Raw genomic sequence first — 17,441 nt, 5'->3', positions numbered from 1 at the left:
GCTATAGATGGGGGAAACACAACAGGCGGATGACAAACACTGCTTTTTATTAGCAAAAAAACAAATGGAAACACGACAAAATGTACGATGAAAAAAGGGGAAAAAATACAGGAATAATGTCAGTTTATAACTAGTGGTGGAAATGTTCAGAAATGTCAAAGACAAGTGAAACATGTTTTTGATATTTTAAAAACATTAAAATATTATTATTACAATATTAAGTGAATTCTTAGTTTTCCCACAATGGGGAAATTCACAGTGTGAGTCACAGGAGGCGCCATTAGGTTCCTCTGGGAATCTGACCCAGGACTCTTTGCTCTCTATTTGCATGGCAGGCGGTCTAACCACTGCACTATGGAACCGCATACATTACCAAAATTACCTGCTTTGTTTTTTTAAATAGAAACGGTTAAATGCATTATTCCAGGACAGACCAGGTCTAGGATTCTAGACTGTAATGAAGATGAAGATGAAGATGAAGAGCAGTCTTGAAGCTGTAGTCACTGCGATGAAGAATCTAATGCAGGTGTCGGCAACCCGTGGCTCCAGAGCCACATGTGGCTCTGTCATCCATCTGCTGCGGCTCCCCGTGGATTTGGAAAATAAATATTGAATAGCTAATTTAAATGTTTTTTTTTTTTTTAGTTTGATCTAATGTAATGGAATCTTTGGCATTGAAAAACACAGCAATACCACGCAAAAAAATAGATCAACAGTTTGAGCAAAAATAACCATAAAAAAGATTTAGCAAATAAGGCGATAGGTGTAGTGCAGTGGAATACAGGAAGTGGGTAGTGCTTAACTATTAATGTTGAATTACTTTACTTTACTTCAGCACCAATGACTTGGACATTTATTAGCACCTCACATTAGACAAAGATGCACCTGAAGAATGGACGGCCCTGACTGTGCAGGTTTATACAACAGGTGTCACACAGTTAGCCAGTAGTTCTCATGTCCAAACTATAGTAATGGTGAGTTCTGTAATTGTGGTTATGTATAACCTAACGTTTCCCTGTTTGAGGTCGGCTAATTATGTTCCCAGTGCAGAAACAGTAAACTGCATCAATCAAATGAAGGGTTTATCTTCCAGTAGAAGGACCCTGGACCACATGATAGCTGTACAACAAATAACTGTGGTTTGGCTACGGGCTACTTTTAATATGGCCTGCTAACACAAGGCTAAAAATAGCAACTCTTCCATATGCAAATATTGGGCTTCGCCACAGAACGACTCTCATGTTGCTTTAAACCTCATGTTCCTGTGAAGAGGTGTCGGGTGTTTAACCACTGCCTCCTCCTCTGATTTCACTCTTCCCACTAGCAGAGCCCTACGATCCACTGGAGAGACAAATATTGATTAGTTCAACTCTTCTTTTCATGAAGGCCCTGGACATGGTAGCCCCCCCAGCCCAGCCCAGCCCACCCCACCCACCCCACTGGAAAACAAGGCATGTCAAACAGACACGGCAGCGAGAGGAGAAATGGAAAAGTGCAGATGTCATACGTATAGAACTGCAGAGAGTAGAGAGATGGCGTTTCATTTTCTCTGTATGCCCCTGTTATTGACACTGGAAAAAAAATCTTTGAATTTTGAATCATGCTGTTAAAATTCTTGATTGAAAATGTTGCATTACCAAAGGTTCTCTTCCTGCTTCCCTGCTCTGTTGTCATTGAGCTATTTCAGTGTGTGACACACAGGAAGTTGTAGGTCATAATAACCAATAACTAGTCCAGCTGACCTTGATGTAACTGCTTAGGATGAAACCTTCAGGTTCTCGTCTCCTCCTCCTCTACGGAGGTGCTTACTGCTGTGGACCCTTGTTTGTTATAGTGATTATTTAATTCATATATATATAAAACGAATTGTTCAGATTGTTCTCTGGTGTCATACTGTCTGTTACAAGTAATGTTAAAAAAAAACCCTTTCAATGCCTTTCTGTGATATATGGTTGATATTGTGGGAAATGAATTCCTTACAATTGGACTAATGTTATTCTTTTGTTGTTGTACTCTGTCTGTACAGCTCACACACTGGTGAACCCCTCTTTAATCTGGCTTTCTAATGACCTTCCTTTTATTTTGAACACTGTTTTTGTCAGTCAGTGTCCCGACTTTAGCAGGATCGGGGTCACCCTAGAGGTGTCTGTCTGTTCAGTGCTGCCTTGTGTGCTGTTCTTCTGTCTGAACTGGATACATTCACTGTGGATTTTAAAGAGAACTAAGCTGATGAGGCTGTGTGCAGTTTGCCTTTCAGTCGATACAAAGGGCAGCATTAGTCAAGGTCGTCCCACAGCCTTGCAGATGAACCATACAGTGAGAGCAGACAAAAGGTAGAAGTTGCATAGAAGCTAGGAAAATATCAAAAGTGTTACTGCTGTTTCCTGACTGCGCAGCACTAGCAGAGATTGTCACAGGTTATCAAGGAAAATCAGAAGTCGGGGTGAATTACAGTACGTCTTACAATGACCCAAGGCCACATTTTCTTTCCAGGATGTTTTAAAGAAATGGCTTAAGTTGTAAAGCATTTTTGTCCCTGTGTTTGGCTTTTCATCATAGAGCATATCTGTCTGAAAGATGCCATCAGTGCACAGTCTGAGCAGGTAGAGGAGGCAGAGCAAGGTATTAAAGGCTCACTGCAGAGCAACAAGTCCTGCTCTGTCCCTGTGATGATGAACGGCCATGCTGATGATGTACATCTGATGAGCAAACAGATCCAGTGACTGTAGCAGTGAAAATACTGTCGACATTCTGTCTTTACTGCTGCAGCCACAGGCACACAGGCTCCGACTGTGGCCCTGCAGGTTATGTCACAACCTGCTGTTATGTTTCATCCAGCTGGTAATTGGAGGAGCTGACAGTTGTTGCAGAAATTCTGTCATTGTCACATCGTATCACCTTTAAAGATACAGTTTCCTGTGGGTTTTTGTGAGGTATTACACCAAAACAAGGCTTCTAACTGCATCAGAAGCAGCAACCTTAATATGGCAAAGTCAGTATCCGTTACATTACAATACATTTATCCAAAGCGACTTGAATCCAAAACTATTCCTAATATGGTCACGGTTGTGGCAGTGGAAATTAACCTCATTTTTTATGTGTGATTTCTGACCACACATATGGTCAAAGTATCCTTAGTAATAGATTTTTCTTTGTATCTTTTCTTTACATTTTTTAATGTTAAAATGCAAAAGCTCTGAGTTGAGTCTGGTTGAGCTGGCTCCACTCTGTAGTAAGAACTCAACATGGACCTGAAGTATTCTAGATATCAGAGCTGTCCTCCAGCAACATCCCTGTTTTTATTGCCATGTCACTGTTGTTTTTATTGTCTACTAATCAACAATCGTTAATAACTGTGTGTGATTGGCTGCCTCTGGTAATGTCATCACTATTGTGTTGTCAGTGCTTTCTTTGCTTCATCCCTCACCTTGTTTTGGAGACAAATAAAAAAATAAATAACCAGAGTATTTGTTCATGCAACAGGCACAGTACTAAAACTGCACCTTTTGTAGAACAAATCTTCCTGCAAGGACATCCCGACTTCTCACTTTTTGCAGGGCAGGTTTAACAGAAAATAAAAACCTGTCCTTCAGGGGGCTTTAAATGATCTCGGAGCATTAGCTATTCTCCTACTTCTATTTAAAAGCTCCTGATTCATTCCTTCTCTTCGTCCTCCCACTCTTTCTTTTCTCCCCTTTATTTGTTTCCCCTCCTTTTCTCCTTCCCTCCCTTTCTTCCGTCCAACCCTCTAAGTGATGTTCAGCCTTCCATCTTAATAGTAAAACACGGTCTTATTGGCAGAGTAATGGCTGAACTTTTTACAGCTTATCAAACAATAGGGTTTTTTTAGTTACCTGCAGGTGCCTGTGTTAAAATACCATGAAATTGAATAATGGAGCTGAGGGGGTTGTGAAAAATGCTCACGGTGAGACTGTATGTGTTCACTTGGAAAATGGACTCTTACAACATGAAGGCCTGCCAGTCACAGGCATTTCCCCTGATTCTATTATTTTAAACATGTGCAGTAGCGCCACCTGTTTTCTTCTCATTAACATTTAAAAACTGTCATGAGTGAGTTCCAATTAGTGCATCACTACTAATTTGGTTTCTCTAAAAGACAAATTTAGTGACACTTTAATGTCATTTTTTTTTCATTTTGCAGATTAATGAGGCACAACACCAGATCTCTTGGTTTAAATTCAGTCATACATTTTAAACACTAACACCAAACTCTGATGCACTGGGAGAACGGGAGGACGAACAGCACTGTCGGCTCTCAGGGTTATACCTGAGGACCTCCGTACAGACGCAGCCACGTAGAATCTGCCCACGAATCGTGACCAAAGTTTGGCCGGTGCTCATCACAGTGGTTATTGTCACTCGGATTGGACCACTTATTTCCACAAGTGGTGCAGCTCTGTCTGCTGGATCGGCTGGGTTTGAAGCCTCTTGAATGACTTGAATGACTCTTGATTTTGACCTGTCTCCATATTAATATAGACGTTTGCACTAACATGGTTCCAACTCCACCATCCAACAGCTCAATTCCAATAAAGACTTTTATTTTACTGCCACCTGCGGTTGTGCATTTTAGTTGTTTTCGTGTTCAGTTCTCATGTTACGATGTTAGCTGGCTAAAGCCCTGCTTCTGGGACATATTTATTACACTGTGTGTGTGTGTGTGTGTGTGTGTCAGGGACAGAATCTAGCAGCATAGTTACCAACTCTGACATTTCAGCGAAATCCCATCTTCAAAAGGAAGTGCCCTAGAAATCTCTGTGTTATCTTGGTGATGTATGCTGAAATAAAGTGTGTCACCCTCAGGATGCATCACCAGCTTTTTTCTGTTCACCCTCAAATGGAAGTCTTAATGCAGCCTTAGCTTTTAATAAGAAAAGACTCAAGTAATGGAATAAAAGAGCGGACTGTTGTTCAGTATCATTAAACGCAGGACCTATATGAATAACAGGCATTTAAAACCAAGCCCCCTAGAGGACATGTTCTAATACAACACCAGATTTATATCTTTGTTAAACAAACGTGTGTTTTGTCTCCTATAAAACATGTCTGAACTCCTTTAATTGATTTTATTGGTTTTCATTGCACTGAGAATATGATGTGATTCCACATCTCCCGTGTTTTCCAGTCATATCTCTAACATCATGAATGAATGAATGAATGAACTAAAGCTTGGCGTCTCAATCCTGAATCCTTTCCTCTCCAAAGCAGAGATCCAGGCATGAATGTGTGTACGCTGATACTGTCTGTGATCAGCTGGCTTTCAGACAAGAGTCTACTGTGAAAACCTGAAGGTTTTCTGTTAGGAAAAGGCGTTTTTATAGATGCTCCTTTAGAAGAATATACTGAAACGTAGAAATTTGAAAGCAGAGGTTGGATATTGTTGCTCTAAAGTCCAGCCTCTTTTCCTACTCACTGATTTAACGCCTCGTTCAGTACAGTGGCCTAAGATCGACTCTTACGTTTGATATTTTTTTCCTTTATCTTTAAAATGATTATTTTTCATATAGTTGTGCAAATACTTCAATTCATTTATTCCACAATATTGTATTTTAATCTTTTTAAATATTTAACTGCAGGTCTACTTCATCACCACAGTAGTTCAAACACACTGGTTATGGTTATGTCTTTGGGCCTCGGTTCTACTGTAGGTGGCGTCTGACCATTTCTGTAGTCATCCCACTCACTGGGGTGTATCGAACATGACATTAGAGAATTATATATTGACATCTTTTTTTGGTTCTAGCTTCTGCAGTTCCTTATTGTCCAGATTGTTTTTGCGACATCCCATAGAATTCATGTGAAGAATGTACAGTGTGGTAAGAAAGGCAACACTGTGTTGCAGAGGTTAACTGCATTCAAATATGCTGATTTTCATCACAATACAAACTAAAACGGTGAACATCTGCCCGTCTCTCCTTCCTCCTACTTCAGGCTCCAAATCTTTCTGCGTCTCTGTGAGAATCTCTTTCATGTTTTTCTGCAGATCTCTACAAGCCGCTGCAGCATAGCATCCAAATTAAGACCCTTCTTTATAATTCATCTAAAACTAGTTAATATCACTCACAGATCAAACACACAGGAACCTAGAGCTTATGCTTCAATGACTGTGTGTGACATCTGTCTGTGCGTAATCCAGACACAGAGAAAACCAGAAGGTGAAGGCAGATTCTAAATTACAGCCCATGGGTTTTTCTTGTCTCCACCAGCAGCTGTGTTCATAGACTTTTCTACAGACAGTTTCTCCAGAATAGCTCAGATGTGTCGTGTCAGGTTTGGCAGCACTGGGAAAGTTGAGGAGATGAAAAACAAACGAATGGGATGATGCGGTTTCAGTATTTCAATATTACATGTTTTAAAATAAAATATGTAATATTTACCGTTATATTTACGTTCTGTTTGCTAAGATTCAAGTATATGACTAAATGAATGAGCTGTTTATTATAGACCCTCAGGTGTTTCTTATGTTACAGCACGGGAGTTATAGAAACTGGTGAAACTGGTCAGCGTGAATTAGCTTCTAGCGTTAGCTTTATTTCACTCTAGACAATCATTGGATAAATAACGCAAAAATATCACTTCCATAAAAGTTGGGTGACTGCATGAATTTTTGTGATATTTGCTTGGCGTTATTGCCCACATCAAAAATTCAAATTTTTACATTGTTGACCAAAATGGTTTATCCAGCACTATTCCAGTGTGTAAACCACACAAGTAGTAGACACATATTCACATATTTAATTACTAAATGCCTGTACCTGTAACTCAGCCTGTAACTGTTTCATTGCACTTTTTCAGATATGAAGGTACAAGCGTGTATAATCTATATAAGAATTGTTGAGTTAAATAATTGAATCATTCAGTTGTTAAGCAAGACCCAGTTCCTTCCATGTTTCCGGTTCTTGTGCTTGTGCTGTATGGGGGTATTTGAGGAGAAAAGTAAACTGTGTGTATTTTTTTACACCTAGCAGGTTTCCCTTAGGGAGTTGGACAACAGAATCCAGATCTCTGGAGAACCTGTCTAACCGTGTGTTCCTATTTTGGTCCCTGTTGCTGGTGCACGACTTGAAAAATATTCAAGCCTTTGTCCTATTACAAGTGAAAAAGCTAACTGATTTCTGACCTAAATACAGAAAGTATCTGTATCTGCTAGTATCAGGCAAGTATCTGCTACCTAAACGTGTCCTAATCCTTCAGGGTACTGTATTTGGAACATGTAAAAAATCAACATCACACTCAGGAAAACAGTGTGATAATGCAAAAAAGAACAGGAGTGACTGCCGTGTCAAGAGCTACAGCGCCACCTGAACAATAACACTGGGAATCACAACAGTTTATTAATAATTTAGAATGAAGGGGGGGGGCTCCTAGGTGCAGAGAAAATGGCAGGCGGGAATCTAAAGGATGACAGTACATGTCAGTTCATCACCACAGAGAGAGAAGCTGGGCTGTTCTGTATTCATGTCAATGACTGACTTTCATGTTCTCAAGATAAATATTTAATCTAGATGCCTTCACTTTATACACAGCTAGTACTGGGTCCAATCCCAGTTGTCATTGGGCAAGAGCAGGGTACTGGACAGGTCGCCTGTCAATCACAGGACATATAGTGTGGCCCACAATGACTCCCTCTAATTTAAATATGATATTAAATATTAAAGACATGTAAAAAATATATTGCAAGAAGTGTATTTATTCTTGAAACCCAGAGTTCTGAGTAGTAAACTGAGACATAACCACAGGCCCTGCAAATGACACCAGGATATAGAGATACACAATATAGATTTTCTTTCAACCATTAGTGTTTATCAATTATCTGAAAAAAAAAGACCCTCATATGACTTTTTTTTTGATGACAAAACCAATAGAAATGCCCAGATGTAGGCAGGCGAAAATCAATGTTTCTCAACTAACCATTTTAACTATTTATTTTTTTATAAAGAAAAATAACAAAAGCCAAATGTAACAACAACCGTTCATCAATATTGTAGAGCTTAATCCTTTCCAAGGTCGAGGGGAGGGAAAGGGAAGCATACAAAGTGGACACGGTGGTGCGTCCAGAAAGCACTTCACTTAGCACCGGTGTGTGTTCTTCCTGCTGTAGGAAAAACACTAACCGCACTTCCACTGTGTGGCCACTAGGGAATTAAAAGAAAAAAAGATTTGTCGACGCAAAGCTTTGTAGAAGTTTGAAGTCAGGAGTTGGAGTAGACTTGTTCAGTGCATAATCGAAATGACAGAAACCAGCATCTGAAAACGTTTGGTTTTAGTGTGTTCATTTTTCTAACAAAGATCATTTCTGTCTCCTGCAGTCGTCATCTCCTTGTGTTTGGTTGGTGTGTAGAGGACGAAGGATGAAGCATGTGCCTTTTCTTCTTCCAGTGAACTGTGTCTGTTTATAGCACCGCATGTAGGTGTGGTACATGTATTACCTTGTTTTCACCCAGAATTCTGTCACCATGTGGACGACACTAGTTATGACACGTGTGTGTGGACACAAATCTGGAGAAATGACAACTGCCCCGGTCACTTACACTCCTCCTTTCACAATTTCTCCTGTTTTAAATAATGGTTATAAATCGAACACAACCAAGGCTCGACAGCACACAGGACAATACTGTGTTTCAACAGAGAGCTGCCAGCTTTGATGACATCTGCTATATTTTACCCAGTCAAATACAATGTACTGTATGTCCAGGCAACCCTTTCATATCACATGGGCCCAAGTGCATTAGTGAGCTACAGCCTGATAAGGACAAACTGTGAGCAGACATGAGAAGAAAGAAACGTGCTTTATCAATGAACGACATCTAAACGCAGACACAAACACACACAAAGCTGTAGATGAATGAAACCTTACAGCTACAGTAGCCCTCCTTCCTACCTTAAGAAGAAAAAGAAGAACAACCCACCCTGGTGGTGCTAGGAGGAAGACAGACTGTCTTTGGAACCACGCCCTGGTTTCATCTGTTCCCCTATTGTTCTACAACGATTGCCAAGAACAGGATTAAAAAGTGTTTTCAAAGCAATTTTTAAGATGTGAAAGAGAGAGAGAGTCTAGTGAGATTTGAACAAAAGCATTTTTTTATAAACCAGTTTCTTCTAAAAAACATGTTTTCAAAGACACACTGTATCACCTTTGTGCAAGTTCAATAAAACCCATCATTCTCTTGAATATTAGATTGGTCTTTTGTGGAGGATACAATCTGATCGAAACACCGACAGTAATAAAAGTCATTTGGTCAGACTTTTCTGAGTGCAGCACAAAAACCTGTATGTATTAATCAATACTTTATGAGAGTAATCAATACTCAGTCAATACTCATGTAAGTATCAATATATCGATACCACAGAATTGATACTCCCGTCACTACTACGCAGACAAAATATTGCTGCTGTTAGAATCTGAATATTTGAGGGCAGCAGGGAATGCAAAGAGCGGACGCCCCGTGCCTGACACCTCTACACACCCTACAAGGAGCCAACAGACGTTCACGCTCGCTCTAACCCAGCCTGCATTAAGGCCTGCTCTGAGGCTTGTATACTTCAAAAGGGATAAAAAAAAAATCCTTTGTGCAAAATGTGTTTGAAGCCTCGCCAACTTTGTAAAACTGCTTTCTCTCTGCACTGGTAGTTGGAGCATAGATTTGAATGAAAACAACACCAACTGGCTCAACACAGCCTTCATTGAAAGCAACCCTTCTGTCTTATTGTCATTGTCAAACATTATTAATTCTGATCCTGATTTATAAATGAACGCCAGTGAGTTTCATTCAAAAGTCCTGGGAAAAAAGGGAAAACCAGAGTCAGAGATCGGGGAGATATGGGCTGGCTTCCCACTGCCTCCTCAGACTCATTGTTGAAATCACTGTGTTTGTGGTAAAAATAAAACATTAGTTCTCTATTTTTACTTTGTCATAAATCACGGCCACCTTTTTAGCTCCCTCCACAGTTTACATTTTTAAAACCCTCTTTAAAACTGGGTTTGAAAATAAAACAAAAACAATATCCTTCTATTTCAACCCCATATAGATATTTTTGTCTTTTTTTTTTTTTTTTTTGCTGTTTCTGAAAACAGGTCACTGTAGTCTGATATACATTAATCAGGTCCACTTACCCCCACTGTTGGCTACACTTTGGTCTTATATCGTTTGTTTCTTGTGAAATGTGGCTGTATGGAACAGAAACACACTACTCTCTCTGTTTTCTGTCCCCCATAAGAACACAACCTGTTTTTGCTCATTCACCCAGTTGGATCAACTGCTCATGTACAGACTTTTCCCACGTGCCACCTCTTCTCATCACTGAAGTAAAGTGACCAAAATCATCAAGTAGAAATCCTCTTGTCTCACACACCTCGTCTTGGTTGTCAAGAATCACGCAGCGTTGTCTACGGTGAGACGATACGTACTTCAGTAACTGAGACTTAAATCTAGATGGGATTTTTCTGATCGGTGATCGGCTCTTCATGTCTGAAAAGCTCTCAGTTGACACAAAAGGAGCGAGATTAGACACGACTGCGTTGGTGGAAGGCTGAACGGGGGCAGTACCTGGGCTGACGTCTATTACCTGGTCCTTTGTTAGTACTGAGTGAGTACTGCTCACTCTGCAGATGAGCTTTCTATTTATTATCTCTTCAATCTATGGACAGATTCCCTAAACATTAAGACATTATGTCACGCCAACGGCCGAGCCAGAGCCAGTTATGTTTTCATCGTTTCGCCCCTGGTCCTCCACTTCCTGCCCTGCTGCGTCCACACCCCATGCTAACGACACATGGCTGGTTGTGTTTTCCTCAGCAATCTGCTCCACTGTCTGTGTCAGTATAGACAGTCTTCTTTAACCAGTCTTTGTCCTGCCAGTTTTCTACTGTTGCTGTGTCAAGATTCCATTATCATCATACTGATCCTTCAGTCAGAATAAATACATTCTTTTCATTTAGAAGGGCTTGACGCTCCCCTCTGACATGAAGTATCATCTTTATGTTGTTGGTTCTCTAAGTGATGTTCAGTGTTCAATTCCAGTGAACTCAGATGTACCTCATCAAAACATCCCAACCCCCAACAACTTTCAGTGGACATTTTCAGTTTGAAATGTTCTAAATGCTGAACCTCCATTTGGTTTGGTTTCCACTTCCCACTCCTTCCTTCAGTCAGACTCATTCTAAAAATAACCAAGACTAGTGTTTCGTATCTTGTAAAAACAGAACAATGTTTATTTGTTCTAAGCTGTTATTTTAAATAATACCTGGTTTCTGTTTACACACCTATTTTAAACACCCAATCAAAAATGAGCATAAAGAGTGAGATTAAGAACAACAATAAAAACACTAAACATCCTGAGGTTCTTTCTTAGTTGTCAGCACTAGTTTTAAATAATACTATTCTTTTTTTAACCTGCAGTGAACAAACAAATGCACACAAAGATTTCACTAACTTTAATGGACAGCAATGAAGAGCTTTAAAATGTATATTTTATTTGTAACACATTTTACATTAATTATTACTGATGCCTGGTTGAAAATGTATCTGTTTTTACTGTTTTTAAAGGATGGCTAAATGTGGCTGTGGATACCTAGCAGCATTTTGTCTCAGAAACACAATTTCACTATTGAGGCATTCTAAATCACAGCAGTAAAGATTTCTTTTCAAGGCCGGCCATAAGTCCCTTTAAGCAAACTTTATTACGCTGAATAAACTAGAGAAAGTCTGCAGCATCAGTAAAGAGAGGTGAGGATGTGATAAAACACCAACTCCATAGACAAATAATCCCTGGAACACAACGCCATACCGTGCACCTGCACCGTGACTCAGCAACTTAGAGGTATCCAAGGTAAACCAATAAACAGGGCTAGCACAAAACACTTCAAAATTGAAAAACGAAGGCCAGCAAGGACTTCACTGATTTATTTTACTTGGCGTCTCTCTGCACCAAAAATAGATTTCAATTTGATGGCAGCTGTAAACATGGTAAACTGTGACCTGAGTGTGGTGAAATCACTTAAGGAGATGACACAGAAGTGTAAATTGAAAATGTAAATTGTGATCAAATCCTATTCCCTATTTTATGCAATAAACTAATATTAGATGTGTTATGCTGACATTAAACGACAATGCTCAGACGTCGTGGAGGATTGTCAAAAGAAAGGATTGATTTGGGAAAAGAACTTGGCCCACATTCTGGAAAGACTGGCACATTTTCTCAGGCCTGCTTTAAACCCAGTTGTTCTGCAGGTCTGGTCTTGGACTGAAGACAATCCTCTCGTTCTAAACGAGATGGGGACTGGGGTTAATTCCTCTGCACGGCCACATAACAGCAACTAGGGACAGTTTAAAGAGGTTTGACTTTGAATGGCAGCGGTGCAGCTGTCTCACAGTGGTGGGTTAGAGTTATGTTAAGTGCTTTAAGTGGTCACAGGGACTAGAGATGTCCTGTGTGAGTACTTCCTGCAAATATTATTTATTTATTTTCTATTAATATATTAATTAATGTAATGTATTTATTATTAAGGTCATTACATTTAGACAAAGTGAATCTGATGTTCTGAATACAGACTTTGTTGGAAATTGCTAATTAGCCACTCCATTCCCTTGCTGGGCTTTTCAGAAATAAAGAGTATAAAGCTCATTTTTACACAATTTTTGGTTTTAGTTCTTGGATGTGGTTTCCTTTTAAATGTACTACTAGTCATAGTTAGTCACTCTTATTTTGTCCTACTTCCTCACGAACCCTGCAGAGTCAAAGAGCTACTGTTTTCACTCTGAGCTTCGTGACAAAAATCAGTCTCAGCTTGTTCGGAGAGTCAGGCCGGTGCTGTGCATGCTAAAAGACGGCAACGACATTAGATCAAGGCCCAAGACAACTAAAGTATTCTGTTTAGAACACGGGCGCCCTCTGACCTGGTGTAATCTGTTTTGGATTATATGCTGAGATGCTACATTTCTGCATGATACTGAAGGTGTCTTTAGCCATAATGAAGTTATTAAGAGGTGAATGTATTCATGCAGGACACCACTTGGATGGTTGGACATGGATTTATCTTACAGCAGGGCTGGCATATCCGGCCTAGGCCAATAGTTGACCATGTCGGAACCTTGTCTGTGGTGCAGAAATCTTGGCTGCCGACTGGAACTTTTACTTCCCAAAAAGTCTCAAAAGAAATAGGCACTGGGGTCCGGCAAAATGAGTACAGAGAGCTTTATTCAGTCACTATGTTAAAGCCTGACCAGTTCCTGCAGAAACAACAGCAATACAAGTTGGTGAGCAGGTATACCCTGGCACCCCCTAATGCCCCTTTGTGTCATCACTGTCTCTCCTGATAAGGTGCTGATAAGGTCATCGCTGCCGTCCTTGTCCAGCACGTTGAAACACTGAACCGGACCTGGATGAACTGACTGACCTCAGCTGGCGTTGGACTCAGTAGCTGTTCCTTTGATTAAAATGTCATGTTCCACTCAGCATTTATTGGCTGACTGACCGTGGAACATGAGGCCTGGAAAGTGTGAGTGACAGAGTGAGCTGGAGAAGTAGAGCCGCGTTTAAAGCAGGTTTGATCATGTAACGGACAGACTTTGGACAGTGGTGTTATTTAGCTACTGTACTCTCAAATAAACCTTGTCTCTAGATTATTGCTGCTTAATTGTGAAAATATTAATATTCATTTTTAAAATTGTGCTTTTTTATACACTTGACCTATAATTTCTTTGGTAGTCCTTGCTTATCTTCTAATTAATATTTATTTGCTTAATTAATTTCTTTAGGGTGTTAGTGTTTATATATTTACTTATTTGTTTCTATTCATCCCAGTCAAAAAAAATCCAAAATTTTTGTTTTGGCTAATCTTGATTCAGCTAAAGAGAAGTTAGCTATTCTTTTTTTTTATTCGTAATTTTTATATCTTATCTTAAAGGTGCATAGGGCAATGTTGCTGTAACCACAATATGAATGTCCACTGTTTAAAGGTTCAAATGTACAGTTCTATTGTATGTCTTATTCTGTCTTTGTTACCTGTATGTTCTGCTTTTTCATCCTCTACTTTATCTGGCAGAAAAATGCCACTCATCCGTGAGAACTGGCCAACAGCTCATGTCAGAAAAGGAGAAGCACAGGTGCATCTGTCGCTGAATCGCTGTCCTCAGCACACAGAGACATGCCATCTGGGGAGGACTTTGAGGAGATGGGAGATGTCAGAAAACAAGAGAGCACCTTGGAGTTTTGGCAGCAGTTTACTCAAGTGCACCCTACTCTATACTTCTGACTTCTGAGCTGTGGCATTCTCATTGGCACTGATTGTTTTGGCTTATTTTTAGGGAACATTCAATGCCAAATAACTTTTAGCCTACTGAAGCTAATTTCTAACTAGTTTTTTTATTATATTAGATCCTTGTTTTTGTTTCAACTAACATTTATTTGTGTCACAACCTTTACCTATCTTTTAACTAACATCATCATTTAATAGATTTAATACATTATAAACAAAGTATTAAAATGATTAAATGGAATAGAGAATCAGCTTAGACTATGAATTAGCCCAGACTTTCAGACTTTCTTATAGCCTGGCCAACGCTTGTCAGTTCATGTTTAAAACTTGTATTAATATTATTTTGCAGTCAGACTCCAACCAGTCATGTCAAGACATCAAGAAACTTCAGTTAAGCCACAGTCTCACAGACAGTTTCTGAAATAACATGCCCTGACATGAAAATGCTGGAAGAATTTGTTGGGCTAAAGTCCAGCTACATAAACCTTGTACAAAAAAAGAAAGAAAAATAAATTAAAATTAAAAAATATCAATCATTAAAATTTCAGATGTAAATTCAGACATTCAGAGTATTTAGCCTGGAACCTAACGTAATTAAGAAAAGACCTAATCAACTATTAATAAGCATGATAATATATCTGCTCAAGAGAGACCAGAGACAGAGAGAGAGAAAACCTACAGTCTGCCTGTGTGTGTGTGTGTGTGTGTGTGTGTGAATGGTGGGTTCCTGCTGTACTCCTGCCAAAGCTGATGCATTTTTCTGCCCTGCTGTTGCTGCTGCCTCTGCAGCAGTGAAGATTCGAGCCTGCTGCACTGTGCACCCAGCAGTTACACTGACAGCCGAATGAAATCTGAACTGCAAGGTTGTTTGTCTTGAATGAAATGATTTTCTGCCTGTGACTGTAGAAAAGCCAAGACAACTGAATCACTGAGCCAACAATTGCAGCCGAAGAACGTTCTAGGTGAGGTGCTTAACTAGATTCAATTAATAAACAAATCCACACGACTCTCTTTAAGGTAACAACAATTTAAACCTGCGTTGATTGTGTCATCCTGTCAACCTTATGACAAGAGTCCTCGACTAACTTGGCATTCCGTTCCTACAGCGCAACATAACCCGATTTTCGCTGTAAGTCCGAACGTACCTGTGTCACTCACCTATGCTAACACAGCAGTAACATCATAATCTAGATGACATAACATCAGAAAAGACTAAGTTATTTCTATTCTAGTCATGTCCTTGTCACATTTCTGATGTATTATTAGTAATTATTGCTCCTTTGTTTCACTTGATGTTTTGGCCCCGGGTTAACAACTTTCTTTTTAACCAATTTTTTGCTATTGTCTATTGTTCAGCTACTTTGATTTATTTCTGACTTTTTGTTGCATTTACATAAGCTAGCATGTACAGTAAGAGACAGAATTCTTCTACTTCTCCTAAATCGCACACATCAACACATAAGCTAGCATGTACATCTACTTCTCCTAAATCGCACACATCAAACCGTCATCATCTTTACCTATCTTTGATCCTCCATGTTGTGTGTTGCCGCTAAGGCATGAATTTTGTGGACTGCTATGTGAACTGTCAGCAGCTGGTGGATAAATTATTTAGCGACAAATCTGAGACTGACTGTAAACACATTAAGGATGAGTCCAGACGAAACACGGAAAGGGCAACGGTCACAGAGGCGAGGTGACTGAGGACAAGGAGACGCAGAAGATATTAGGGGACAGAAACAAAAATCAGGACTGAGAAAAGGATCCAGATACAAATAACACTGATGACAGGTAATCCCAGAGGAGGAATGAATACTTAGTAAACTGGACGGTCTCTGTTGAAGTATCCAGAAATATGTACAATTAACAAACAAGCAAGTAATACTGAAAAAATAACCACTGAACGGAGCAGTGTAGATGGTAGGGACTGAGGGTTAGTTCTACTCAGATAGGACAATAACAGGACGAACGGGCATCGGACGAAACAAACCATCTTCACATCTGACAGTAGGGTTATTTTGGTTTGAACAGTCGTAATCATAATAATAGTAGTTGTATTAGTTTGCAGAGCTAACTTCAGGAATGACTGATGAATTTGTTTGTTTGTTTGGATGTTGCTGCATATTTGCAACACTGGGATTCCCATGGAACTTGTCCTTTAAATTGAGTCTAATGAGCCTAACTAAGGGCCAAAGTGGAGAGGACTATAATGATGCAGAGGTAGGAATCGCACCATGTCATGGAAAAGGTCCCGGGTTCAAAGCCCGGCCTCTGACTCCTAGGAAGGCATAAAACTGTAACAAATCATTATGCCGAGTGTTACTGTAGTTACTCCTGATTAATGGAGAAAAGGCCAAAGTGATTCGTTCTTAATGACCAGTCATTAAGACTCAAACCTGTGACACCTACATCCACAAGGTCAATACACTTGGATACATTTGGGCTCCATAAACCCTTCCATAAACGTAGCCCAGCCCAGAAGTCTATGGTTGAAATATATTACTGTAATTAACCCCACCATTTAAATGTTCAACAGTGTTTTCATACACTTCAAGACCGTCCAAGTCAAACTAACATGATAATCGTTGCTGCACATTTTAATATGTGAAGTTTGAAAATGTTGTACACAATGTACTTTTGAATCTCTCCATTCTAAAGCTAGGCTGTTTCTGAAATATATTCTCATTTGAACTGTATCTTTCTCTCAGCTGTAATCAGATATCAGCAGCAGAAAGCACATCAACCAACTGATGCCCTGAAAGATAGAGCAGCAGCTTCCAGTGAGCAGATATCACAAAAACAAAATCAAAAACAAAATCTGGAGACTAATGATGTCAGAGGATTCGTTGTGATAATAAATGTGTGCAACAACATGAGTTGAACTGAAGCGTAGGACACATTTCAAATGTATGGTACAGGCACAGGTATTTCATATACTTCTATGGAAATAAATATTTTTCTTTGAAGGCAGTAGTAAAAAGTATGTTGATCTAAATTGCATTAATCAAGCATATTATCAAATGTCACATCATGGGTTTAATAAAGTATTACTATCTTTAACTAGCATTTTTAGACATAAATATCTTTGGAAACATTTAAAACTGTAGTGGCCCAGACAAGGATGTCTGTTTATTTTAAATATGAACTAAGAAAATATAATGAA

The 17,441-nt window shown here is 39.5% G+C and overlaps 1 protein-coding gene across 1 annotated transcript in view; it reads right to left on the bottom strand.

Annotated features, from left to right (window-relative positions):
- rtn4rl1b (reticulon 4 receptor-like 1b) overlaps nucleotides 1–17,441 on the bottom strand; it is a 33,418-nt gene that overhangs the window by 14,892 nt on the left and 1,085 nt on the right. The window lies entirely within an intron of this gene.

This window comes from Cynoglossus semilaevis, chromosome 4, assembly GCF_000523025.1.
Source record: "Cynoglossus semilaevis isolate Cse_v1.0 chromosome 4, Cse_v1.0, whole genome shotgun sequence".
NCBI classification, from domain to species: Eukaryota; Metazoa; Chordata; class Actinopteri; order Pleuronectiformes; family Cynoglossidae; genus Cynoglossus; species Cynoglossus semilaevis.
Note: the sequence above shows the minus strand (reverse complement) of the source record. Positions and strands in the feature narration are given on the sequence as shown.